This window comes from Neofelis nebulosa, chromosome 8 (assembly GCF_028018385.1).
Source record: "Neofelis nebulosa isolate mNeoNeb1 chromosome 8, mNeoNeb1.pri, whole genome shotgun sequence".
Taxonomy (NCBI): domain Eukaryota; kingdom Metazoa; phylum Chordata; class Mammalia; order Carnivora; family Felidae; genus Neofelis; species Neofelis nebulosa.
The window spans coordinates 113,804,280-113,823,589 of record NC_080789.1 but is presented as its reverse complement, the minus strand read 5'-3'; the positions used below and the strand labels follow the sequence as shown (position 1 = coordinate 113,823,589).

General features: G+C 40.3%; 1 pseudogene; it reads left to right on the top strand.

The window, feature by feature from the left end:
- The first annotated feature begins 4,054 nt into the window (after window positions 1-4,054).
- Window positions 4,055-9,258, top strand: LOC131483908 (transcription factor BTF3-like; annotated as a pseudogene).
- Window positions 9,259-19,310: the final 10,052 nt, after the last annotated feature.

The following is a 19,310-nucleotide window of genomic DNA, read 5'->3' as shown; positions in this document are numbered from 1 at the left end:
ACAAATCATAATGACCCAAAGCCTGTAGTCTGTCTACCTGAGGGTTCATTCTTGGTGTTGTACATTCTATGGGTTGGGCAAATGCAAAATGATGTGTATCTATCATTGCAGTTCCACACAGAGGATTTTCACTACAGTGAAAGTCCTCTGTGCCCACCGACTCATCCTTTTTCCCAGCCCCTAACCCATGGCAACCACTGAACTTTTTACCATCTACATACTTTTTCATCTCCAGGACTGTCATATAGTTGGAATCATACAGTATGCTGCCTCTTCAGGTTGACTTCTTTCACTTAGTAATATGCATTTAAGGTTCCTGAGGGGAGATTTTGTTTTTCTCTGAAATTACAAAAAGAGGATTCTAAGAAAAGTGAGGATCCACGGTTCTATGGTTTCTGGAAAATGAAAACCTAAAAGTGTATCATTGCATATTTTTAAAAAAAATTTTTTTAATGTTTATTTATTTTTGAGACAGAGACAGAGCATGAACAGGAGAGGGGCAGAGAGAGAGGGAGACACAGAATCGGAAGCAGGCTCCAGGCTCTGAGCTGTCGGCACAGAGCCCGACACGGGGCTCGAACCCACGAACCGCGAGATCATGACCTGAGCCGAAGTTGGAGGCTTAACCGACTGAGCCACCCAGGCACCCCTATCATTGTGTATTTTACCTGTGAGACCTGGAAAGCAGGAGACCGAATGTTAGGATTATAAACAGCATGCCACGCCCAGCGTTATGTGGTTTACTTCTAACTGTTCAAGCAGTGCTCACTGTTGGACCACATCAATAAAACCTTCATAACATTGGATGATTCACAACAGCCCATGGGGATCTGCAGGATGATAAGCCCAAACTGTTGCTAGGAGAAAGGCCCCTGGTGAGTGGAAAGATGCCAGCTGGAAGCTTCAGCTCCACGGACACAACCACAGCCCCAGCAGTTTCTGCAGGGCTGGGGACACAGGCACCATGGGAATACTTCTCCCACTGCATCTATGAAGCCATGGACATGGGAGCCCAGCCCAGAATTGAAATGGCTTCTTCATTTCTGCTAATCACTTAACTCACCCAACATTGGCATGATTGACTGGGCGTATTTGAAGGATCACCCGAATACAAGCAATTCCTATCTAGGACTGAGTTGACGTTCCCTAGCTGAAATCCAGATGAAAAAATGAGAATTGCATTTGTTTCTTTCTACATCCACTGTATACAGAAATATGACATTTATCATAATATTCCATGTATTACATTTGTAATCTTATCAAGGAAATCTGGTTAATTTAACTCGATTTATCATCTCAGAGGGAAATGCTGCCTCCTTCATTTCATGATGTTCCCACCAAGGTGAATATGGAATGCACATCTTATTTTCTCAGCCTGATGTTAAACTAATTGACCTTAATTTTCCTGGAGGTTTTTTCTCCTTCTTTCTTCATTTGCCCTTCTCAAATACTTTTTTAAAGAAGAATCTCTACTCCAAAAATTAGTGAAATGAATTTATGATTCTGGCTCTCAACCTTCTGGTATTGGTTTTACCCCTGGTACGTTATGATTTTACCCCTAAAGATTTCAAATTTATCAATAAATAATTAAAATGCAGTGGAACCCTGTTCTTGCACCAGTGTGAGGGGCCCAGGAGAGCAATTCCCTCAGGCCTCAGCATTCTAGGGGAGGCTGTGAGGTGCATAGGGCAGGCATTAAGCTGCAAGCCAAGAGGCAGATACCAACGATTAGTTGTGGGACCTCAGATACATGAGTTGTCCTTGGGGGTTCAGTTTATACCTATAAAATGAGGAAACCAGATTAGATCATTTCAAATATCTGCATGTTTAGAGTGGCTAAATATATAACTGGGAAATAGTGATGTAATGTTTGTTTTTGATTTGGAAAAAGGCTATAGTAATAGTGAGGTTAAGGAAAATTGCCTCCGAAAATCTCTCCTGAAAAATAAACGCAGTTCCCTGAGAAAGGCACCTTGTCTGAGCATCAGCTGGTAATGCGAGTTGGTCGGGGAATGGATGGTTTTGGGCCAAAGAATTATCGAGAGAAAATCCACACCTGGCTTGTTTAGACTTGGGGACAGTGGGGGCAAGGGGTCAAAGCCTTCTGAACCATGAACCACTCACCGTAATAAAAGTAAATTGGACCTTCTTTTTGCAGTAAACTAGGTAACACTAGGTAACACTAGGTAACAGTGGCGGAATGCTACATGACTGCATGAGCTCTTGGTCCCCTTCACTGCCTGTGATCCTCCCCGAACTGCATTCCTGGTGGTAAAAATAGCCAGCACTCTACAGCACTTACTAGGCTCAGGCACCTTTCAAGGGCCTTAGAGATGTTAACTTGCTTAATCCTATAACCTGCCATGAAATAAGCACTATTCTAATCACATTTCACAGATGGGGAAATGGAAGTGTAGAAAAGTTCAGTGACTGACCGAAGTCATACCATGGGTAAGTAGGGATTCAAACCCGGTAGTCTAGCTGAGGTGTGCTCGTCACCATGAGGGTTTACCTGATAGGGGAGGTAATGCCTCCTTGAAGTTATTTATGCTGTGAGAGGTGGTTGATATTGCCAAGAGAAAGTTGCTGCTGGTGTGTGTGTGTGTGTGTGTGTGTGTGTGTGTGTGTGATAAAAGCTTTACTTTGAATAATTTAAGAATCCTCTGATGCCTTCCTAGGACAGAGCCTGAGCCGGGTCTTCCCAACTTTGTTGACCTTGACCATGAGGGCTGGTCAAGATGGAGGGAGGTGGGGTAGAGGGCAGGAAAGAGGGATGGGAGAGGAAACCCAGAGGACATCATGGAAGAAAGGACCCCTGGACATCTGTCAAGGCTTGAACAGACTGGAAGGCCAACTAGTGGGAGCAGGAGAGACCCTGGGGGCATCTTTTGGAATCCAGGCTTGTTCTTGATTGACAGGAAGGAGACTGGCTCTCTTTGAGGAAGGAGGACACACACAGAGCCTTCTAGATAATGGGCACAAAGGAGGAACAGAAGGGACCTGAAGGTTAGGAAAGCCCTCTTCACTGACTATCTGCAGTAGTGCTTCTCCTGGAGAATCTGGTTCAGTATACCTGGAGTCTTTATTTTTTAAAAATCCCCCTGGATGAATTCAACATGCATCACTTGTACAAAACACTGATCTGGTCCAGCCCTTTGCAGGTAAGTGTAGCTTGTGGCACATTTGTGTAGCTAAATAAGGTTTTATGTCCTCTTTATGGATGGCAAATGTGTCTTTCAGACTCCCACAGGGTGTGAGGGGAGGTGCCCTATTGGCAGGTTAAAGTGAGGATCCTGCAGAAAAGGAAGACAACCACTGGTGAGGGATTTCTGCTGACCTGAGGTTTATTCAGTGATGAACTACAAAATGACTTGAAGAAAACCAAGAGAAATCTCAGCACCATCCTTTGCCTTTATCTGCATCAGAAATCATTCATTGGGAAGTTGCCTTCTTTCAGGGGAAGGGCTGAGCCTTTCCTGCAGGACATTAACAGCAGTCATGCTTACATAATGCTTTATCATTTTCTTTCTTTCTTTTTGTTTATTTATTTATTTCAAAGAGAGAAAGCACGAATGGGGGGAGGGCAAAGAGAGAGGGAGACAGAGAATCCCAAGCAGGCTCCCAACTGTCAGCACCAGCCTGATGTGCGGCTCCAACCCACAAACCATGAGATCATGACCTGAGCCAAAGTCAGGTGCTTAACCGACTGAGCCACCCAGATGCCCCTGTTTTATCATTTTCAAAACGCCTTCCATTTATAATTTCTCTAGGATGAGGAAGGTACTTGACTTGTGCCTAAGTATACTCACTTCTTTTAATGTTGTTTGGGCTTTCATATCAGTTTATGAATCCAAATTAGAGATTAGTTAGTATTTATGTTGATAGTTGATAGTCAATTTTATAAGAAAACATAATTAACCAAATCTGGGTCTTAGTTATATATTTTAAACTTCTGACTTTCTGGCACCATCCAGTTGGAATTATTGTTGCCCTCCTGAGAGGAAAGAGTTAACAAGCAAGTCTGGTTATATCTCTTTGGGTGTCTCAAGGGACCATGGTTGACTTTTGTCCAATCCCTGGGAATGTGACTCTTGCAGAGTTTTTGAAGCTAGCAATTGATTTTATCACATACACTAGGAGCAATGGAGTTCAGAATACCAGACCATCGGGTTGCTTTGCACGAACATCAAGATTAATGATGAGTATGCAGGCTATCAGTGGGGTACAGAATTTTGGTTGCTATGGTTGGTTGCTAGAACCATATGCCTGCATAACCAGCCTCCCATATAAACCTTGGACGATGAGATTCAAATAGGTTTCCCTGGACAGAGACATTTCACACATGTCCCTGTAGTTCCCTGCCAGGTAGAGAGAGAGCACTCCTAAGATTCTCAGATGACGAAGGACATCAGAAGTGTATGCTGGATCTTTCTGGACTCTACCAATGCACACCTATTACCAGTTGCTTTGCTCTGTATCTCTTGGTGTAATAAATCTTAGCTGTGAGTATTACTTACTATGGAGTTTGTGAGCCCTCTAGCTCTTGAACTTAGGGAAGTTGTGAGATCTCCAATACACTTTTACTTATCACACTGATCGTGACCAGGTTAACAGTCTCAGGCCTGTCATAATAGAATACCTAGCATTGGCTTTATTGCCATAGACTTGGTATCTGGCACCTGTATAACAAGCCATGGTTTGGCCTTTCCTACACCCTAATACATGGGTTTAATCTCTATAATGATGTTGGTCTTGATTTCTCTGTATGGCATTGTAGTTTCTTATTGGAATGGAGGTGCTGCCCAGAAGCCCATCCTTTCTGCCGGGTCCAACAACACTGTTTGGTGTGCAAGTTCTTCTCATCCCAGTCTTGCCTCTGCTCTCTTCTTATGGACACCTGCGACACCTGAATTACTACCATTGTAGCTACATATACTTGGGAGTAGGCCTCACTATCATTTACAGAGATTGGGGAAGTTATCTGGCTTTCAGACCATCCATTCCCAGAAGGAAATGACCGGTTTCAATATGACTGCTTTGAAAGCCCAAATTTATCCAAGATAGAATATAAGCATATGGGAATCAATAAGAAATGAATTTGACACACCTTGAGCTCCCCCTGCCCTAACATTTCTGTAGAGACCATCAAGGCAAATGATGGTAGTGAGGTGCAGGAGCAGAGCCGGGTGGCCCAGGATGGAATAGTGGAGACTAAGTGAAATGAAAACATCTGTATTGAGGGTAACCTGGTGTATGGTATCAGAGTCTGAGCAGGGTGAGGAGTGTACTCATGTAGACAGAAAGACATTCACGTGGAAGTATGACCTGGTTTGGATATTGGAGCCCAATTGGAGTGAGGGAGGAATCTTCTCAGGATGGTGGCTTGGTTAGGGTGTCAAATTCTAAGTGGAATGGGGAGAAAAGTGGTGGTAGTGATCTAGTTGGAGTGGCAGAGCCCACCAGGGAGAGCATTTGGCTGGCAAAAAGGGGGCAATAGTGGGAAGATTGGCTTACAAAGAGGGATTCATCAAACAAGTAAATATATTGGTGATAATGGGAGCCAGGTTACTCATTGCTGGAGGAGAGAATTATAAATATGGAAAGAGAGAAAAATAGAATTAACCTTAGAGCATTGACTGAAATTGAAGATAACTGTGTGAATCCATTGTTTTCCATATAAATACAGAAATAAGTATGAAGTAAATCTTTCAGAAACAGTACTTAGGATTTTAGTCTCAGTCCCCTGAAAGGTCCTTGGAATCCTTAAGCAACCAGCACACCTAGTACCCAGATTTTGGTTTGTAAACACGTTTCTGATCCGAAAAAGACCAGAACTTTGTGGAAAAAAATTATTGATTCTGGGTGGGCCTAGAACAGCCTTTTGACCAGAAAGTAGTAAAGAAGTGCTCAAAAAATGATTAGAAAATCTTTTTTGAACTTAGCAAACTCAACACCCAAGAAACAAATAATCCAGTGAAGAAATGGACAGAAGACATGCATAGACATTTTTTCCAAAGAAGACATCCAAATGGCTAACAGACACATGAAAAGATGCTCAACATCACTCATCATCAGGGAAATACAAATCAAAACCACATTGAGATACCACCTCACGCTGGTCAGAGTGGCTAAAAATAACAACTCAGGAAACGAGATGTTGGCAAGGATGTGGAGAAAGGGAAACTCTTGCATTGTAGATGGGAATGCAAACTGGTAGAGCCACTCTGGAAAACAGTGTGGAGGTTCCTCAAAAAATTAAAGATGGAATTACCCTACGATCCAGCAATAGCACTATTAGGAATTTATCCAAAGGATACAGGAGTGTTGATTCACAGAGGCACATGCACCCCAATGTTTATAGCAGTGCTATCAACAATAGCCAAATCATGGAGAGAGTCTAAATGTCCATCAACTGATGAATGGATAAAGAATATGTGGTATGTATATATACGTATTTACATATATATATATATATATATATACATATATATATATGTATATATATATATGTATATATATATATAATATAAAATACTACTCAGTGATGAAAAAGAATGAAATCTTGCCATTTGCAACAACATGGATGGAACTGGAAGTTATTATGCTAAGTGAGATAAGTAAGTCAGAGAAAGACAGATATCATATGTTTTCACTCACATGTGGAAATTGAGAAACTTAACAGAAGACCATGGGGGAAGGGAAGGGGAAAAAATAGTTACAGAAAGGGAGGGAGGCAAACCATAAGAGACTCTTAAATACAGAGAACAAGCTAAGGGTTGATGGGAGGTGGTCAGGAGAGAGAGGAAAATGGGTGAAGGGCATTGAGGAGGGCACTTGTTAGGATGAGCACTGGGTGTTGTATGTAAGCAATGAATCACAGGAATCTACCCCCAAAGCCAAGAGCACACTGTATATATACACTGTATGGTAGGCAACTTGACAACAAATTATATTAAAAATAATAATAAATAAATAGATAAATACAGAGAACAAACTAAGGGTGGAAAGAGGTGGGGGGTCGGGGGGAGTGGAGAAAATGGGTGATGGGCATTGAGGAGGGCACTTGTTGGGATGAGCAGTGGATGTTTTATGTAAGTGGTGAATCATGAGAATCTACTCCCAAAGCCAAGAGCACACCATATACACTGTATGTTAGCTAACTTGACAATAAATTATACATATATATATATATATATACATATATATATACATATATATATAATAGTATATCTGAAAAACAAACATGTGACAATTAAAAAAACAAAAAACAAATGTCTCATCAATAGCCTAATCTCCAGGAACTCCCTACTATCTTAATGATAATGCTTTGCTAGAGGGAGAAACAACCTTAGTTTGACAGTAGCTGGGCTTCCAGTAATCTGCAAATCCTCTTTAGCATATGGAAGTCCTTTTAGGAAACTTTCTCTTGACTTTACCTCTCCCAACTACACGGTATATAAATAGTCACTTTGCACAACCCCACTGCAGCTCTTTCTGCCCATGGATCCTGTCCCTGTGCTTTGATAAAATCACATTTTTGCACAAGAAAGAAAGAAAGAAAGAAAGAAAGAAAGAAAGAAAGAAAATGGTGAGAACATGTTGGGGTACCTGGGTGGCTTAGTTGGTTAAGCATCCGACTCTTGGTTTCAGCTCAGGTAATGATATCATGGTTTATAGGTTCGAGCCCTGCATTGGGTTCTGCACTGGCAGCACAGAGTCTGCTTAGTATTCTCTCTCTCTCCCTTTCTCTCTGCCCCTTCCCTGTTCACACACACACTCTTTCTAAATAAATATATAAGTAAACATTTTTTTTAAAAGATGAGAACATGTCAAAAATATACAGAGCTGTTTGAAGGGGCTCATTCAACAAAACATTGATGAGAACATCAAAATCAAAATGATAGGAATAGATCACAAACCCTTGAATAAAGTAGAAATTCCTAAGTACATACTAATATAGATGAATAAATGAATAAATGAATAGTTGTATGAGGAACAGCATAATACAAAATATAGATTAACTATAAAGGGAATGAAAATTGACTTTACAGTGGAGAAGCCTGGCAGATAACACCTTTACCAACTTATCAAAGTAAACATCACCAGTAATGAGACAAATCAAAATCATGAACCACTTGATATAATGCAATGTGAAAAACATGGTCTCAATATTGTGATATTCCTGCAGAATTGCTTGATCAGAATATAATCATTAGAAACACCAGACGAACCCAAACTGAGAGACATTCCTCGAAGTAACTGGTCTATCATCTTCACAGGTGTCAAGATCATGAAAGTCAAGAAAAAGTAAATAAATGTTTTAGATCAAAAGAGACTGTAGGCACATGATAGCTAAATGAAGGGTTCCAACTAGATCTTTTTGCTCTCAAGGACATTATTGGGACAGTTGGTGAAATTTGAATGGCTTTGAGGATCAGACGATAGTAATATATCATCATTAATTTCCCAATTGTAACTGTTGTGTTGTTCTGTAGGGAAATGTCCTTATTTGTAGGAAATATACACCCAAGAATTTGGGAGTGGCAGGGCATCATTGGCAACCTACTCCAAAGTAGAACAGGAAAAAAAAAGTGCTTTGCACTGTACTTTCAACTTTTCTGTAAGCTTGAAGTTATTTCAAAGTACATTGTTTAAAATGTTTTTTTAAAATATGGTGAATCCTGTGTAACTGCCATCTTGTGTCCCTGTGAGTATGACCTAATCTCAGCTGGTCCCCCAGAGACCCCTTGAATGCCAGCCCTCACCCCCTCGAGGTCCCATTTCTGCTCCAACAAGAGAGCAGAACGAAACTGGTGTGAACCCGGAGAAATTTGCCAAATTGCAAGCACAGGTGTGCAGTGGTGGGAAAGGAGCAGCTCCCTGAAAGAGGAGGTAGTTTGCAGAATGGTTACAGCAGATGATAAAAAACTTCAGTTCTCCTTAAAGAAGTTGGGGGTAAACAATACCTCTGGTATTGATCCACTCTAACAACCCTAAAGTTCAGTCATTACAGGCCATGCTGAGAGGAAGCATCTGACAGAAATGCTACCCAGTATGGTAAACCAACTTGGTGCAGACAGTCTGACTAATTTCAGAAGATTGGCTGAAGCTCTGCTCACACAATCTGTGGATGGAAAAGCACCACTTGCTACCAGAGAGGAAGAGGAGGATGAAGTTCCAGATCTCGTGGAGAATGTTTTGAAGCTTCCAAGAATGGAACAGAGTTGTGTCAACCTCTGAAGAAGATAGAACTTGAAGAAGTTACTAGGGGCTGCTATTTCATATTATGACTGGTTTTTAATTTTTTTACATTTATTTATTTGGAGCGGGGGAGGGGCAGAGAGAGAGGAAGACCGAGAATCCTAAGCAGGATCTGCACTGTCAGCATACAGCCTGACTCAGGGCTTGATCTCAGGAACCGTGAGATCATAAACTGAGCTGAGATCAAGAGTTGGATGCTTAACTGACTGAGTCACCCAGATGTCCCATGACTACTTTTTAAAGTTTTGTTCATGCATCTGACAAAATCCAGATCCCTAAGCCCAAGCCCCTTGGACACTGCAACTCTGCTCAGTTTTTGCTTAGACACAATTCATTCTTTGCAGCTAATTAAGCTGAAGAAACCTGGGAATAAAGTTTGAAACAGGTTAATAAAGTTATCTGCAGGGTGCCTGGGTGGCTCAGTCAGTTAAGTGAGTTTAAGAGCCAACTTCGGCTCAGGTCATAATCTCAAGGTTTGTGAGTTCAAGCCCTGCATAGGGCTCTGTGCTGACAACTCAGAACCTGGAGCCTCCTTTGGATTCTGTCTCCCTCTCTCTCTGCCCCTCCCTTGCTTGCACTCTCTTTCTCTCAAAAATAAAATAAACAACAAAAAAATAAAGTTCTTTGCCTAGTTAAAAAAATAGGATGAGTCCCTTTTTAATTAATTAACTATAATATTTATTGAGTGGCTCAAACAGGAAATCATACGAGATTTCAGGTTACCTCTCTCCCCTTCACCTCTAAGTAGCCCACCAGCCAGTATCTCCTTTCTAGAGCCCAAGCTCAACCTATCAGCAAAGCCACTGGACAAACACCAAAGAACTTTGTGGCCAATCGTTTCTCATCTTAAATATCTGTTTCAGCTGAGGAGAGAACAACATTTTTCCCAGTTACTCCGAGGGTACCCTAACTTGACAAAAATCAAAGCCCCTACTCCAGCTATGGGGCCACTGACTTCTAGAAACCTGTTCTTTTTCTTTAAAAAATTTTAAGGCAACATCTTTAGTGCTGAGATAAAGCTAAGTGGAGCTGCTGGATAAAAAAACCAAATTAATGAAAATAAGAAACAGCCATATGGACAGGGGAGGACGAAAGACCTAGCAAAGCCCTGGTTTATAGTCCCACTCTTTCCTCCTGGTTCACTTTCTGGAAACTGTGTGTCTCCATACAATGATCAGGAAAGCTCTGCAGGGAGTAGAGCACCCTTGACCGAGTGAATAAACTGAAAAACAAGCATCCAGCACCAGCCTGTTACAAGGCTCTGAAATCAAGTCAGAAAAGTCAGATTGAGAGTAATTCAGTTACCTGAATAATGATTTTGGGTTCAAAATAACTGCGACTATTGCTTCCTTTGATCAAAAATTCTTTTTGTAAAAGTTTTTTTTCCTGCATCCCTGCTGGACAACAGACCATTTCTTGGAAGGTGCCTGGGGAATCTGCTATTAGTAGAGAAGCTAATTTTAATGAGGCAGTTTGAATACCCTCCCCAGCAGTCTGGGTGCAGGCCCAAGCCTTTCTTGGAGTGTTTGTCCTTCTCCTGCCCTCAGAGGAATTAATTTCTTTGTCCTGCTGATTTCCTTTCCCTGCTTAAAATGGAAAAAAAAAAGAAAAAAAGAAAAAGAAAAAGAAAAGAAAAGGTTCTGTTGGACTTACCCTGTATTTGTTTCCCTTCCCTCTTGACTCACTTGGATTTTTTTGTGTGTTTGACCTTTCCTTACTTTTAAAGTCTGGTTGATTTTGGCTGACATGAGTTTAAATGTGTCTACATGTCTGCATACCAAATAAATATAGCAACATCAGTTTGAACTTCTCTGGAATTCAAAGATAAAGCTTCCACCTTGCAGCTTAATCCCTTAAAGGGAACTGCTCTTTCCCATTTCTCTCCAACCTGGGGTCAGTTCTAGAAAGAGATATCTATATTTAATGTTCTCAGGATCCGGGAATGCAATATCATATCCATTGAACATAATTACTATTATGTGACCATATTTGGTCATTTACTCTTACATTCAACAAATATTTGTTTGTTCTGCTGAGTCTTGGAGATATAAAACGAAATCTTATACACAGAGACTCTCTCCTCAAGATGCTTAAGGTCCACAGAGATATGAGCAAGCAAATCAACAGGCTCAGTACAAATCATTGTTGGTATAGGTGGCACAGAGGAACAATGTCTGACTGGGTTGGAGGGAGCCAGAGAAAGTCCACAAGAAACCATTGCTTGAGCTTGGTTCTGAAAGGCAGAAACATGGGCTGGAAATCAATGGAGGCATTAAGAGGTAGAAAATTCCTTTCAGGCAGAGGAGAGAGCATGTGTGAAGCCCAGAGGCAGGAAAATGCCCTAAGTGTTCTAAGAACTCCCAGTGGGTCCACTTGACTAGAACACACGAAATGTGGTGGGACATAAGGAGAAACGAAGCAGGAAAGAAGAAGAGAGGGAGAACTGCATACGGAGGGCTTGTATATTCAGTTTGGGGGCTTGCACATGGCTTTAAAAACCCTCTAGAATATTACCAGCAGGGTCCCCTTTGGTGTCACAGTTTTTAATATGCAAAATTGCTTTTGCTAGGTGGGACCATATTTTCCAGAAATTGGGAATCTCTTCTGACAAATTTGAGTACACTTGCAGAAACAACAGAGCAAAATATATGGAACCATGATGGATCTTGACAACTGACCGGTAGAGTGGTAGGGGGTTGGATCTGACCCCCAATTCTATATGCTTCTCCTCTTACCAATTTCAGTGTGCTTTCTGGGATTTAAATAGCCCCATACTTGGTTTTATAATTTTAGTGGCATCCACATTGGTTTATGATAATTTGGTTAAAGTCTGGCAGAAGTATTTCTAAATTTGCAGTGATCAGAATTTCCTATTTATTTATTCAACAAATAATTACCGATCACCTAAAATGCCAAATATGATTCTAGATGTTAGAGATACAGCAATGAACAAAATAAAGCTCCTGCTCACTGGAACTAAGATTCTGGTGGAAGAAAACAGAAGCTAAACAAAAAAAAATAATCCATCATATTATTCTATTGGAAGTTGATCAAGGCATTGGAAAAAAGCAAAGCAGGGATGGGCTATAGGAAGTGTCAGGGGCTAGGAACTGAATTTTAACTTTGATGGTCAGGGCAGGTCTTATTGAAGGTCACATTTAAGCAAAGATGTGCAGGATATCTGAGTTAGAGAGGACAATAAGTACAAAGACCATGAGGTGGGAGCATGCCTAGCATGTTTGAAGTTTGAGGAACAAATGACAAGCAGGCCAGTGTGGCTAGAGCTGAGTGAACAGGAGTGAGTAGCAGAATACTAGGTCAGCAAGGTGGTGATTCTGAACTGGACTGCCTTGGCTCATTATATGTAGCTGGCACGTCAGCTTGGGCTGGACACCTTAGGATGGCTTTCTGCCTTATATCTGGGTGTTGTCAGCCTGGTTGTTGTTCTCAGCTAGGGTCTCGACCGGGACAGCTAGTCCCTGTTCCTGTAGTGTCTCATCTTCCCGCAGGACAGCCTGGGCTTCCTCACATAGTCAGAAGAGTTGTAAGCCCAAGAGTGTAAGCCTAATGTGCAAGAGTTTTGCAAGCCTCTGTAGCAACACATTATGCTAATATCCAGTTGGTCAAAGCAAATGACCCTGAGAAGCCCAGAATCAATGTGAGTGAGGACTTCACAGGGAATGGATACAGCAGTGAGTCATCAGGGATATTATTGTAACAATCAGTTATATCCCTCATGCCATCTAACACAGCGCCGGGCCATACTGATTGCTCACTAAATAAACATGGTGATCATTGACTGTTTCTTTTCCCCTCTCACTTAAGAAACTGTATTCTTTCAAGAGGCTAAGTGTCTTACGCTTTTCAGTTTTAGTAGATTTTATTTTTAAAGCATGTTTAAGTTTACAACAGAATTGAATAGAAAGTACAGAGATGTCCTTCCTCCACACTGGTACAACTTCCTGCACTATCAACATCCATAACCAGAGTAGTACATGTATTACTATCAATGAACCTGCATCAACCCATCATTATCCACCAATTTTACATTAAGGTTTACACTTGATGTTGCACATTTGTTTGGACAGATGTATAATGGATAATGACATGGATCTACCATAATAATATTATAGAGAATAGTGTCACTGCCCTTGTATTGTGCTGTCTTCTTTTCCCAGAACACTGATCCTTTGCACTGTCATCCTTAAAGTCCTAGATTGGACTCTCTCCCATCCAGAAAGTCTTCCAGGGCACTTCCAGCAGGGCTAATTGCCTGTGAACTCTGGGCCTCACAGAACACTATACTAAGATTATTTTTTCTAAATTAATTGTATGTTTTTATTCCTGGCCCTCCAGGAGGCTGTAATTCCCTATTGCAAGGGAATGTAGAGGGACCTTATAATATAATTAGCATTATCATCATCATTATAGCTACCCTTAATGGAGTTCTTATGTTCTAGGTAATGTTTACATCTGTTGATTCATTTAAGTTACGTGGTCATGGAAACAGGTGCTCACATATGTCTTTGAACTTCCTAATTCTGTACCCTTCCCTTGGTTTTTTCCTATTGCACCTGCATATAAATTTAAGAGAAGCTTCTCTTTTGTTTTTCATCCTCTGCTTGTGAAGAGTTATAACACTGACATATTCATTACAAAGAAGACTAGAGGAAACTAAAAGATGTAAAGAAATAAAGGACTTATTGCAATCTTTGGCATGCAACTTGATAAATATTAGTTCCTTCTTTTCCTTGCAACCTGTTAGACTTTATCTGTGCTAATCATTTGTGCCACTAGATGGCAGACTTTTGGTCTAAAAACTACAGACCAATACATACCTTAAACTATTTCTTGGGTTCCCTCCATCTGTATTTTATGGTGGCTTTTAAAGTGTCAGAGTAGGGGTGCCTGGGTGGCTCAATCAGTTAAGCATCTGACTTTGGTTCAGGTCATGATCTCACTGTTCGTGGGTTCAAGCCCCACATGGGGCTCTGTGCTGACAGCTCAGAGCCTGGAGCCTGCTTCTGATTCTGTGTCTCCCACTCTCTCTGCCCCTCCCTGACCCATTCTCTGTCTCTCTCACTCCTAAAAATGAATAAATGTTTAAAAAAATTATCCATATGTGCAGCAATATACTCTTTGAGATAATTCTGTTGGAAAGTTTGCTGCCAGAGATCATTCAGATATCTTTCCCTAAGAATTTAGAGTACAGGAACTTCAACAAGATTTTGTGGGGAAACTGGGATTTTCTCCAAAGTTTGTAATAAATAATGTTTGAAAACATTTATTGAGCACTTACTATGTGCCAGTTATTATGCTAAGACTATTCATTGTAAGCCAATGATAAGTTGGAGATATTATATTTTTTTCAACCAATTTATGTTTACTCCAAAATTGCAACATGGGTTCAACATTTGAAAAATCAATGTAATTTTCTGTACTAAGATAATAACAGTGGAAAATTATATAATTTTCTAATATAGGTGCAAAAGAGTCTTTGACAGAATTCAACATATATTCAAAGGAAAAACTTGTAGTGAACTGTGAATAGAAGGAAACTTCTTTAATTTGGTAAAGAGCACCTGAAAAAAACCTACAGCAAACATTATTCTGTTAAAATTTTTGGTAATGAAAGGCAATTTTAATACAAAACTTTCTACTATTTTTCCAACTCATTATTCTTTTTTAAAAATTGTGGTAAAATATACCTACATAAAATGTACTATTTTAGCCATTTTTAAGTGCAACCAACATCTTTCCAAACTGAAACTCTGTACCCATTGAACACTGTCTCCTCTGTCCCCTATTTTCCTAGGCCCTGGCAACCAACATTCTGCTTTCTGTCTCTATGAATTTGTCTGCTTTAGTTACCTCACATATGTAGAGTCATACAATGTTTGTCTTTTAATGACTGGCTTATTTCACTTAACATAATGTCTTCAAGTTTCATCCATATTGTAACATGTGTCAGAGTTTTCTTCCTTTTTAAGGCTGGATGATAATCCTATACACACACACACACACACACACACACACACACACATTTGTTTCCATTGATGAAAATTGAGTAGCTTCCGTATTTAGCTATTATGAATAATGCCGCTGTGAGCATGGTTATACAAACATCTCTTCAGGTACCTGTTTTCAATTCTTCTGGGTACATACTTAGAGGAGGAATTATACGATCATATAGTGATTATTTTTTAAATATGTTTTATTTATTTTTGAGAGAGATAGCATGAGTCGGGGAGGGGCAGAGAGAGGGAGACACAGAACCTGAAGCAGCCTCCGGGCTCTGAGCTGTGACATGGGGCTCAGACTTGCAAACTGCGAAATCATGGCCTGAGCTGAAGTCAGAAGCTCAACCAACTGAGACACCCAGGTGTCCCAGATCATATAGCAATTCTTCTTTAAATTTTTTTAGGAACTACCATAACTACCATACTGTTTTCCATATCAGCTACCCCATTTTACATTTTCACCAACAGTGCACAAGTGTTCCAGTTTCTCCACAATCTTGCCCACACTTATTTCTGTTATTGTTATTCTGTTATTGTTATTTTTAATAGTAGCCATCCTTGCAGAGAGGGGCCAAGATGGTGCAACAGCATGGAAGTTTTCTGCCTCTCTCATCCCTGAAATGCAGCTAGATCAACACCAAACCTTCTTGTACACCTAGAAAACTGATCTGAGAATGAACACAATAATCTGCACAACTTGAACCACAGAACTTGGCAGGTACATGGCGCAGAGAGGGGAACTGGGGGAGAAAGAAGCCATCAAGGGTAGGGAGCTGTTTTTGCTTGCAGAGAGAGGACAGAGACAGGTGGGAGAGTACAGGAAAAGCACTCCCCACAAAATCAGCTGGAGAGAAAGAGAAAGAGTGGAAACACCATAAGAGACTTAGCAAGAAGGAAAAAGGAGAGGGGTTTAAATACCTTTAAGACTCCATAAACAGGGGAGTGCAGAGTCTGAAACTCTGCAGCTCCATACCTGGAGGAGCTCTGGTGGGAAGGGTGAATCCTCAGGAGCAGCCAGGTCCAAGGCATCCTCTGACCACATGGGGAGAGGCAGTTCTCTGCTGAGAGGACATTTGGTAGAGGCTGTGGCCTCCCCACAGGCAAAGGTCCTAGTGGACTCTGGAGAACAGCCACATTTGCTGGTGTGGAAACAAGGACATTAAGGTTGAAGCCTGGCACCAGATGTGTGTTGTGATTTGCCATAATCCCTAAAACACTGCTGCTACATGATCCTGTGAACTTTTTCTGGGGCAGGCTGGCACCCAGTTGCAGTCTCTGGGCATCTGTAGCAGCAGTCGTGTGAACGTTCCTGGGGGTGGGCAGCACCTGGCCATTGCTCAGCAAGACCCTCTCCCAGAGGGTCTGAGTGGGTCAAAGCCACAGGGCCCTCAGAAGTGAGAGGTTTGGAAACACAGCCCCATATGACATAAAATTCTGGAGGGACTTACCACCTGGCAGGCTGACAGCTTGGTTGTGGACAATGTAGAAGTGGGGAGTGGACAAAGCCGGAGACAAAGGAGGGATGCTTGATTGCTGGTCAGGGAGAGCAGAATTCTGACACTAGAGACTGGGTAGCTGGGTGACACAATTTTTACCCCTCCTGCACATGTGCATACACGCCTAAGCATGCCACAATGATCCACCCCAGTAAACTAAGCAGCACCATCTAGTGGAGAATGGAGCTGTTACATCAAGCCCCGTCCAACTGTGCTAGCCGTGCTCTAGAGGAACATCACAAGTCTCTTTGCCTGCGTAGTTTACGGAGTATAAAGTGCTTCATAGTTTAACTTCTAGGAAAACTGGATGTAATTTCAATCATATTTCATTCAGTTCACTAGTCCATCTACTCAATTTTTTTCTTTTTCTTTTCTTTTCCTTTTCTTGTCTACAGAAAGAGAAAAAATTATTTTTGTTTTCCATTTTTATAAAAAAGATTTTTCTTTAATTTTCTCTACTATATTTCTTACTTTTTTGTAATTTTTAAATTCTATTTTACTTTCATCATTTCATTTTATTCTATTTTACTATATTCATTTTTTAAAAATTTCAAATGTTTTCCTTCCCCTGCCCCCTTTTTCTGTTTTTTTTCTTTCCTTTTTTTCTCTTTTCTGTCAAGTTTCTTTCAACAACCAGACCAAAACACACTGAGAATCTAGCATCCTTTATTTGACTTTTTGTGTTGTTTTTATTTTTTAAATTTCTATTTATTTTTTATTACATTAATTATTTTTCTTGCCCCAAAATGACAAATGAAGGAATTCACCCCAAAAGAAAGAACAGGAAGAAATGATAGCCAGGGCCTTAATCAACACAGATACAAGCAAGATGTCTGAACTGGAATTTAGAATCATGATAATAAGAATACTAGCTGGGATTGAAAAAAGCATGGAATCCCTTTTTGTGGCGATAAAAGAAGTAAAATCTAGTCAGGACAAAATTAAAAATGATATAATTGAGATGCAATCTCAAATGAATGCCCTGGCGACAAGGATGAATGAAGCAGAGCAGGGAATCAGCAAAATAGAGGACAAACTTATGGAAAATAATGAAGCAGAAAAAAAGAGGGAAACTAAGGCAAAAGAGTACGATATAAGAATTAGAGAACTCAGTGACTCATTAAAAAAGGATAACATCCTAATCATAGGGGTCCCAGAAGAGGAAGAGAGAGAAATAAGGGTAGAAGGTTTATGTGAGCAAATCATAGAGGAAAACTTTCCTAACCTAGGGAAAGACACAGATATCAAAATCCAGGAAGCACAGTAAAGTCCCATTATATTCAACAAAAACTGACCATCAACAAGGCATATCATAGTCAAATTCACAAAATACACAGACAAGTTAAAAATCATGAAAGCAGCAAGGGAAAAAAAGTCCTTAACCTACAAGGGAAGACAGATCAGGTTCACAGCAGACTCATCCACAGAAACTTGACAGGCCAGAAAGGAGTGGCAGGATATAGTCAATGTGCTGAATTGGAAAAATATGCAGCCAAGAATTCTTTTTCCAGCAAGATTGTCATTCAAAATAGGAGACAAAAAGTTTCCTAGACAAACAAAACCAAAAGAGTTTGTGACCATTAAACCAGCCCTGTAAGAAATTTTAAGGCGTCTCTCTGAGGGTAGAAAAGATGAAACAAAACAAAAAAGACCAAAAGCAACAAAGACTGGAAAGGACCAGAGAACACCATAAAAAACTCCAACTCTACAGGCAACATAATCTCAATAAATTCATATCTTTCAGTACTCATTCTAAACGTCAATGGACTAAATGCTCCAATGAAAAGATATAGGGTAACAGAATGGGGAAGAAAACAAGATCTATCTATATTCTGTTTACAAGAGACCCATTTTAGACCTAAGTCACCTTCAGATTGAAAGTAAGGGGATTGAAAGCCATCTATTATGTCAAAAGAAACTTGGAGTAGCAATACTTACACCAGACAATCTAGATTTTAAAATAAAGACTGTAATAAGAGATGAAGAAGAGCATTATATCATAAGCAAGAGGTCTATCTACCAAGAAAATCTAACAATCGTAACATTTATGCCCCCAAAGTGTAAGCACCCAGATATATAAATCAATTAATCACAAACATAAAGAAACTTACTGATAATACCATAATAGTAGGGGACTTCAACACCCCACTTACAACAATGGACAGATCATCTAAACAGAAAATCAACAAGGAAACAATGGCTATAACTGACACACTGGATCAGACAGACTTAACAGATATATTCAGAACATTTCATCCTAAAGCAGCAGAATACACATTCTTCTCCATTGCACATGGAACATTCTCCATAATAGATCACATACTGGGTCACAAATCAGCCCTCAACAAGTACAAAAAGATCAAGATCATACCATGGATATTTTCAGACCACAACACTATGAAACTAGAAATCAACCACAAGAAAAAATTTAGAAAGGTAACAAATACATGGAGACTAAAGAACATCCTACTAAAGAATAAATGGGCTAACCAAGAAGTTAAAGAGGAAATTAAAAACTACATGGAAGCCAATG